Source organism: Oncorhynchus gorbuscha, linkage group LG12 (genome assembly GCF_021184085.1).
Source record: "Oncorhynchus gorbuscha isolate QuinsamMale2020 ecotype Even-year linkage group LG12, OgorEven_v1.0, whole genome shotgun sequence".
NCBI classification, from domain to species: domain Eukaryota; kingdom Metazoa; phylum Chordata; class Actinopteri; order Salmoniformes; family Salmonidae; genus Oncorhynchus; species Oncorhynchus gorbuscha.
Window position 1 is genome coordinate 67,276,282 of NC_060184.1, and position 8,066 is coordinate 67,284,347.

The following is an 8,066-nucleotide window of genomic DNA, read 5'->3' on the forward strand; positions in this document are numbered from 1 at the left end:
TTCTCTGGACAAGCTTTTTTCTGGATGCCACAAAAAATCAGAAAGGGGATTCATCAGAGAAAATTACTTTACCCCAGTCCTCAGCAGTCCAATCCCTGTACCTTTTGCAGAATATCAGTCTTTCCCTGATGTTTTTCCTGGAGAGAAGTGGCTTCTTTGCTGCCCTTCTTGACACCAGGCCATCCTCCAAATGTCTTCGCCTCACTGTGCGTGCAGATGCACTCACACCTGCCTGCTGCCATTCCTGAGCAAGCTCTGTACTGGTGGTGCCCCGATCCCGCAGCTGAATCAACTTTAGGAGACTGTCCTGGCGCTTGCTGGACTTTCTTGGGCGCCCTGAAGCCTTCACAACATTGAACCGCTCTCCTTGAAGATCTTAATTGTCTGATAAATGGTTGATTTAGGTGCAATCTTCCTGGCAGCAATGTCCTTGCCTTTGAAGCCCTTTTTGTGCAAAGCAATGATGACGGCACATGTTTCCTTCCAGGTAACCATGGTTGACAGAGGAAGAACAATGATTCCAAGCACCACCCTCATTTTGAAGCTTCCAGTATGTTATTCGAACTCAATCAGCATGACAGAGTGATCTCCAGCCTTGTCCTCGTCAACACTCACACCATATAGGCTGTCTCGTCGTTGTTGGTGATCAGGCCTACCACTGTTATGTTGTCTGCAAACTTAATGATGGTGTTGGAGTCGTGCCTAGCCACGCAGTCGTGGGTGAACAGGGAGTACAGAAGGGGACTGAGCACGCACCCCTGAGAGGCTCCAGTGTTGAGGATCAGCATGGCAGATGTGTTGCTACCTACCCTCACCACCTGGGGGCGCGGCCCGTCAGGAAGTCCAGGATCTAGTTACAGAGGGAGGTGTTTAGTCCCAGGATCCTTAGCTTAGTGATGAGCTTTGAGGGTACTATGGTGTTGAACGCTGAGCTGTAGTTAGTGAATAGCATTCTCACATAGGTGTTCCTTTTGTCCAGGTGTGAAAGGGCAGTGTGGAGTGCAATAGAGGATTGCATCTACTGTGGATCTGTTTGGGTGGTATGCAAATTGGAGTAGGTCTAGGGTTTCTGGGATAATGGTGTTGATATGAGTCATTACCAGCCTTTCAAAGCACTTCATGGCTACGGACGTGAGTGCTAAAGGTCTGTAGTCATTTAGGCAGGTTGCCTTAGTGTTCTTGGGTACAGGGACTATGGTGGTCTGCTTGAAACATGTTGGTATTATAGACTCAATTAGGGATATGTTGAAAATGTCAGTGAAGACAATTGCCTGTTGGTCAGCACATGCCCAGAGCACTGTCTGGCCCTGCGGCCTTGTGAATGTCAGCATGACGGAAAGCATGATCACACAGTCATCTGGAACAGCTGATGCTCTCATGCATGCCTCAGTGTTGCTTGCCTCGAAGCGAGCATAGAAGTTATTTAGCTCATCTGGTAGGCTCGTGTCACTGGGCAGCTCGTAGCTGTGCTTCCCTTTGCAGTCTGTAATAGTTTGCAAGCCCTGCCACAGAAGACGAGCGTCGGAGCCGGTGTAGTACCATTCAATCTTAGCCCTGTATTGGCACTTTGCCTGTTCGTCGGAGGGCATAGCAGGATTTCCTATAAGCTTCCGGGTTTGAGTCCCTCATCTTGAAAGCGGCAGCTCTACCCGTTAGCTCAGTGGGAATGTTGCCAGTAATCCTTGGTTTCTGATTGGGGTATGTATGTACAGTCACTGTGGGGATGAAGTCCTCGATACACTTATTGTTAAGCCAGTGACAGATGTGGTGTATTCCTCAATGCATTTGGAAGAATCCTGGAACATTTTCCAGTCTGTGATAGCAAAACAGTCCTGTAGTTTAGCATTTGCTTCATCTGACCACTTTTTTATAGACCGAGTCACTGATGCTTCTTGCATGAATTTTTGCTTGTAAGCAGGAATCAGGAGGATAGAATTGTGGTCAGATTTACCAAATGGAAGACGAGGGAGAGCTTTGTACTCTGTGTGTGGAATAAAGGTGATCTAGATTTTTTTCCCTCTGGTTGCACATTAACATGCTGATAGAGATTAGGTAAAACTGATTTAAGTTTCCCTGCATTAAAGTTTCTGGCCACTAGGAGTGCCCCCTCTGGGTGAGCGGTTTCCTGTTTACTTATTTCCTGATTCAGCTGACTGAGTGCGGTCTTAGTGCCAGCATCTGTCTGTGGTGGTAAATAAACAGCCATGACAAGTATAGCTGAAAACTCTCTTGGCAAATAGTGTAGTCTACAGTTTATCATAAGATACTCTACTTCAGGCGAGCAAAATCTAGAGACTTCCTTAGATTTCGTGCACCAGCTGTTGTTTACAAATATGCACAGACCGCCCCGCTCGTCTTGCTGTTGTATCTAGCTGGTGCAGCGTATATCCTGCTAGCTGAATAGCCATGCCATCATTCAGCCATGATTCCGCGACACAAAAGATGTTACAGTCTTTGATGTCCCGTTGGTAGAATATTCGTGATCTTTCCTCGTCTAATTTATTGTCCAATGATTGTACGTTGGCAAGTAATATTGACTGTAACGGCAGCTTTCCCACTCACCTTTTGCTGATCCTTACGATGCACCCTGCTCTGTGTCCTCTTTACCTGTGTCTCTTTCTCTTGCCAATAATGGGGATTTTGGCCTTGTTGGGTGTTAGCAGTATACCCTGTGCATCCTACTTGTTGAAGAATTAATCTTAGTCTAATCCGAGGTGAGTGATCACTGTCCTGATATCCAGAAGCTCTTTTTAGCCGTAAGATACTGTGGCAGAAACATTATGCACAAAATAAGTTACAAATAATGCAAAAACGCCCACATAATTGGTTAGGCGCCCGTAAAACTGCTGCCATTTCTTCCGGCACCATTTTAAAGTAAGGGCTCCTTGAAGGATCCTGAGCTCGTTTGGGTATTTGAATTCCCTGAAGATGTCTTGGTCAACGAAGTGTTACAGATGCTATTGTTTCCATGGCATCTGCCAGTGAGTTTTCCATGGATAGAATTTGCTCCTCTGCCTCATCCAGGCACCCGTGTTGATGGTTATCTTGTTGTTGATGTCAGGCATTTTCCAGAATTGTCACCTTGCTCCCTATCGCACTGAGCTGAGAGTTAATGCCAACTAGTTTGATGTTGAGTTCTGTACGTTGGGATCTCAGCTCAGAAAGGATGTCTTTAACAGAGGACGAGGTTGGCAGTTGTTGGGCCGGTCCTCTTGCTCCTGGCGCTAGCTTTTTCTGAAGCTAGCTATTTCTTTGAGGCTTTATCTGTGGCTATTGCTCGAGTCCGGGTAAAAATGTCACATTTATGTCACCTTTTGTAGCCGCCATGGCTTTTTTGACTTAAGTTAATGGGGTTGAACTTGAAATGTGGAGGTAAGATTAAGAATTGGAAATTACTTGTGCGTAGCTCTGTTCAAGGGTAACATCATCCCCCATCAGTTACTTAATTGAAAAGATTACTACACTGCTTGCCTTTCTAGAAAAATCATTTTCATAGAACAGAGTCATAGTTCTCCTGAAGGTTATCCTTACCTCACCCCCCAAGGTTATCCTTACCTCACCCCCCAAGGTTATCCTTACCTCACCCCCAAGTTTATCCTTACCTCACCCCCCCCCAAGGTTATCCTTACCTCACCTCCCCAAGGTTATCCTTACCTCAGCTCCCCAAGGTTATCCTTACCTCACTTCCCCAAGGTTATCCTTACCTCAGCTCCCCAAGGTTATCGTTACCTCACCTTCCCAAGGTTATCCTTACCTCAGCTCCCCAAGGTTATCCTTACCTCAGCTCCCCAAGGTTATCCTTACCTCAGCTCCCCAAGGTTATCCTTACCTCACCTCCCCAAGGTTATCCTTACCTCAGCTCCCCAAGGTTATCCTTACCTCAGCTCCCCAAGGTTATCCTTACCTCAGCTCCCCAAGGTTATCTTTACCTCAGCTCCCCAAGGTTATCCTTACCTCACCTCCCCAAGGTTATCCTTACCTCACCTCCCCAAGGTTATTCTTACCTCAGCTCCCCAAGGTTATCCTTACCTCAGCTCCCCAAGGTTATCTTTACCTCAGCTCCCCAAGGTTATCCTTACCTCAGCTCCCCGAGGTTATCCTTACCTCAGCTCCCCAAGGTTATCTTTACCTCAGCTCCCCAAGGTTATCCTTACCTCAGCTCCCCAAGGTCATCTTTACCTCAGCTCCCCAACCTATGCCATCAGATAAAACTGTGTGTGACTTGCTAGGAAAACTTACTTGATCACTTGACCAATAAAAATAATTCTTATTGAATAACATACTTCTCCTGAAGAGTGTGGGCCTTACTTGAAGCAGACATGAAGCAATAATCATCATTAGAGATTATCCATCTCTGCCATCCGATAACACTGTGCAACGCGAGTGCCTGTGTGCATGTGTGTCATTGACTCAGAGTGACAGCGTGTTTCCAAATTTGGCCTCATTAGTTCCTGTTTTCCAATGCCTTATAAGAGGACCCTAACTCCCTGTCTCTACATCAGAACAGCAGCTAGTGTTTAGCAGCTAGCGTTAGCGACATAGCTACCATTTGAAGATGCGTGTGTTTTTCTCTGTTAGCCGTGTACTGTGTCTACTGGCGCTGACCATGGCCATCCTCTCCTCTACATTGGAAGGTAAGTGTGGGTGTGGTTGTATATTTTTGGTTGTGTGTGTGTGTATTTATGGTATATAGCATCAGTGTGTGTATCGCTGTGTTAGTGTGTAGTTGTGGTATATTGGAAGTGTATTGCTGTGCGTGTGAGTATGGTGTGTGTTGGATTCCGGATTTTGTGCGCATGTTACACTTATGTTGCAGTGTGTGTTGCTGGTGTGTACTGCCTATTTAATGTTTGCTTGTGTGCTGATAGCGTCAAGTACAGCATGTTTAAAGTGTGTGTGTGTGTGATGCAGTGCGTTCCCAGGGAATGAGGCCTCTAAATTGCTGTTTGAAGACATCCAAAAAACGTCCAGCAGAACCAATCACACTGTGTCTTATTCAGATGCCTCGTGGGAAATGTAACCTCAAAGCATACATGTAAGAACACACACACACACACACATATTTGCACAGATGCAGAGGAGCAGGCAAATACTCACATTTACCAAGTTAATACATTAGACCATGGGTAGGCAACTAGATTCAGCCGCAGGTCGATTTATATCTGAGGGTTGGTTGGGGGGGGGGGGGTGGAACGTAATTATATAATTTGTATCCTGGAAATTTAAGAGGTTGTATTCATATCTTTAATTATATCTCTCTCTCGTCCTATCTCATCCTCTCGCCCTCCTCTCTTTCTGTCCCTGTCTCTCTCATCCTCTCGCCCTCCTCTCTTTCTGTCCCTGTCTCTCTCAACCTCTCTCCCTCCCCTCTTTCTGTCCCTGTCTCTCTCGTCCACTCTCCCTCCCCTCTTTCTGTCCCTGTCACTCTGTATTCCTCTCTCTGTTTGTCTGTCTCTGTGTCTGTCTCTCTCTCATTCTCTCTGTCTCTCTCCTCTCTTCTCTCTCTGTGTCTCTCTCTCTCTCTCTCTCTCTGTCTCTCTCTCTCTCTCCCTGTGTGTGTGTGTCTCTCTGTCTCTGTGTGTGTCTGTGTATGTCTGTCTGTACTTCCACAGTTTCGCCAGTGGGGAGCAGTGGAAGTGCATCAACCCCAAAGCCAGATGGCTCTCTGCTGAGCTAGCCTCACTGGAACAGGTCAGTCAACCCCTTACACACTGCATACTACACCATGAACCCAAATCCCTACAACCTTCAGAACAAACAAGCTCAATCCTAAATCCCCTCTCTCTCTCTCTCTCTCTCTCTCTCTCTCTCTCTTCACACACAGAGAGGAATACAGTGTGACCCACTGATTAAATAACCATCAGACCATGATCCTAGATCATCATCATCGTCAGCAGCAGGTTCAGCAGCCTCTCTCAACCAGGAACTACAGAACTAAGATCTCTCTCAAGCAGGAACTACAGAACTAAGATCTCTCTCAAGCAGGAACTACAGAACTAAGATCTCTCTCAAGCAGGAACTACAGAACTAAGATCTCTCTCAACCAGGAACTACAGAACTAAGATCTATCTCAACCAGGAACTACAGAACTAAGATAATAAGAAGACAGTGAAAATGAAGATTATGATTTGTGTGATTTAAGTATTTCAAGCTCTCTTTATCAGATTATTTATGTATTTATTTATTTATTTCAACCTCATCCCGGCATTAATTTATTGTACTCAATTCATTAAGGTGTTTTAAAGGCATTTGTATTTATTTATTTCCTCTGTCCTTTTTTTATGCTGTGATAATAACATAACTTTGTTTGTATAAAGTCTTTCATTCTCAAAGTGCTTTACAGTGATGCAAAATAAAGAATGGGAGACCTATCTGAGTATCTCCATAGTAACGAGACCCTGTAATGGCTGCATAAAGGTTAAAGGTTGTGACACTCAATCGTGTCACTGGGTTGTGGTCATGGTGATGACACTGCCCATCCGTTCTACCAACAAAGCCATTCCCTCAGTCCCTGACCATATTCCTTTCCACTAGTCGCTACTCCTTGTCCTTGTCCTTAACCCCTACTGCTAGCTACCCCCTAAACTCACAGATGCAGCTGTTTCAGTGAACCTGTATTTATTTGGACAACAGATAAACAAATAAAATACTATTGACTGAAATGGTCATGATCATAATAGCATATTGTTCCCATGTCAGTCAGTCAGTCACATGACCCAGTCTTCCTCTGGCCCCTCTCCTCTTCTCTCAGTGTGACTGTGAACTGGCTAACATGGAAGGTACTGGAATGAGTAATAAAAGCATGACAACCGGACGCTCACTGTGTGTGTGTTAGACGTGGCTCCTTCCTCTTTCTTAGGGAGAGAGAGAGCCAGCAGGAAGGAAGCCAAGTTTATTCGCTTCCTGACCGCAAACTATTAATGACCAAGTCTGCAATGGTCACCATCAGATTTACAATAATGGCACATGGCATGATAAAAAAAACATATGTTGTAAAGTGATGTCTTATGTCTCTCTCTCTCTTTCTCTCTCTCTCTCTCTCTCTCTCTCTCTCTCTCTCTCTCTCTCTCTCTCTCTCTCTCTCTCTCTCTCCCTCCCTCCCTCCCCCTCCCTCCCTCCCTCCCTCCCTCCCTGTCTGTCTGTCTGTCTGTCTGTCTGTCTGTCTGTCTGTCTGTCTGTCTGTCTGTCTGTCTGTCTGTCTGTCTGTCTGTCTGTCTGTCTGTCTGTCTGTCTGTCTGTCTGTCTGTCTCTCTCTCTGTCTGTCTGTCTCTCTCTCTCTCCCTCTCTCTCTGTCTGTCTCTCTCCCTCCCTCCCTCTGTCTGTCTGTCTGTCTGTCTGTCTGTCTGTCTGTCTGTCTGTCTGTCTGTCTCTCTCTCTCGCTCTCTGTCTGTCTCTCTCTCTGTGTCTCTCTCCCTCCCTCTCTCTCCCTTTCTCTCTGTCTCTCTCTCTCTCTCTCTCTCTCTCTCCCTCTCTCTCTGTCTGTGTCTCTCTCCCTCTCTCTCTGTCTGTCTGTCTCTCTCTCTCTCTGTCTCCATCTTCCCCCTCACTGCCTGTCTGATTAGTGGTTACCACAAGTAGTCTGTAGAACATAGAGGTGTTAATTTCGCTTCTGCATGGTTATGCAATACACGTGCACGCACGCACTCACTCACTCACTCACTCACTCACTCACTCACTCACTCACTCACTCACTCACTCACTCACTCACTCACTCACACACACACACACACACACACACACACACACACACACACACACACACACACACACACACACACACACACACACACACACACACACACACACACACACACACACACACAATCTTTCACTATTTCACTCTTTCTCCTCTCTCTCTCCTTCTCTCTCTCCTCTCTCTCAATTCAATTCAATTCAATTCAAGGGGCTTTATTGGCATGGGAAACATCTTTTTACATTTCAGAATGTTATAAAGTGCAGCTCAGTTTCCACCTCATTTTGTGGGCAGTGAGCACATAGCATGTCTTCTCGAGAACCATGTCTGCCTTCGGCAACCTTTCTCAATAGCAAGGCTATGCTCACTGAGT

At 45.9% G+C, this 8,066-nt stretch overlaps 1 long non-coding RNA gene across 1 annotated transcript; it reads left to right on the forward strand.

The window, feature by feature from the left end:
• Positions 1–4,509: 4,509 nt before the first annotated feature.
• On the forward strand, positions 4,510–6,725 carry LOC123990331. The gene is made up of 4 exons (XR_006830630.1): positions 4,510–4,634; positions 4,912–5,035; positions 5,613–5,691; positions 5,825–6,725. It is a non-coding gene; the product is annotated as an uncharacterized LOC123990331 (long non-coding RNA).
• The last annotated feature ends 1,341 nt before the right edge of the window (positions 6,726–8,066 follow it).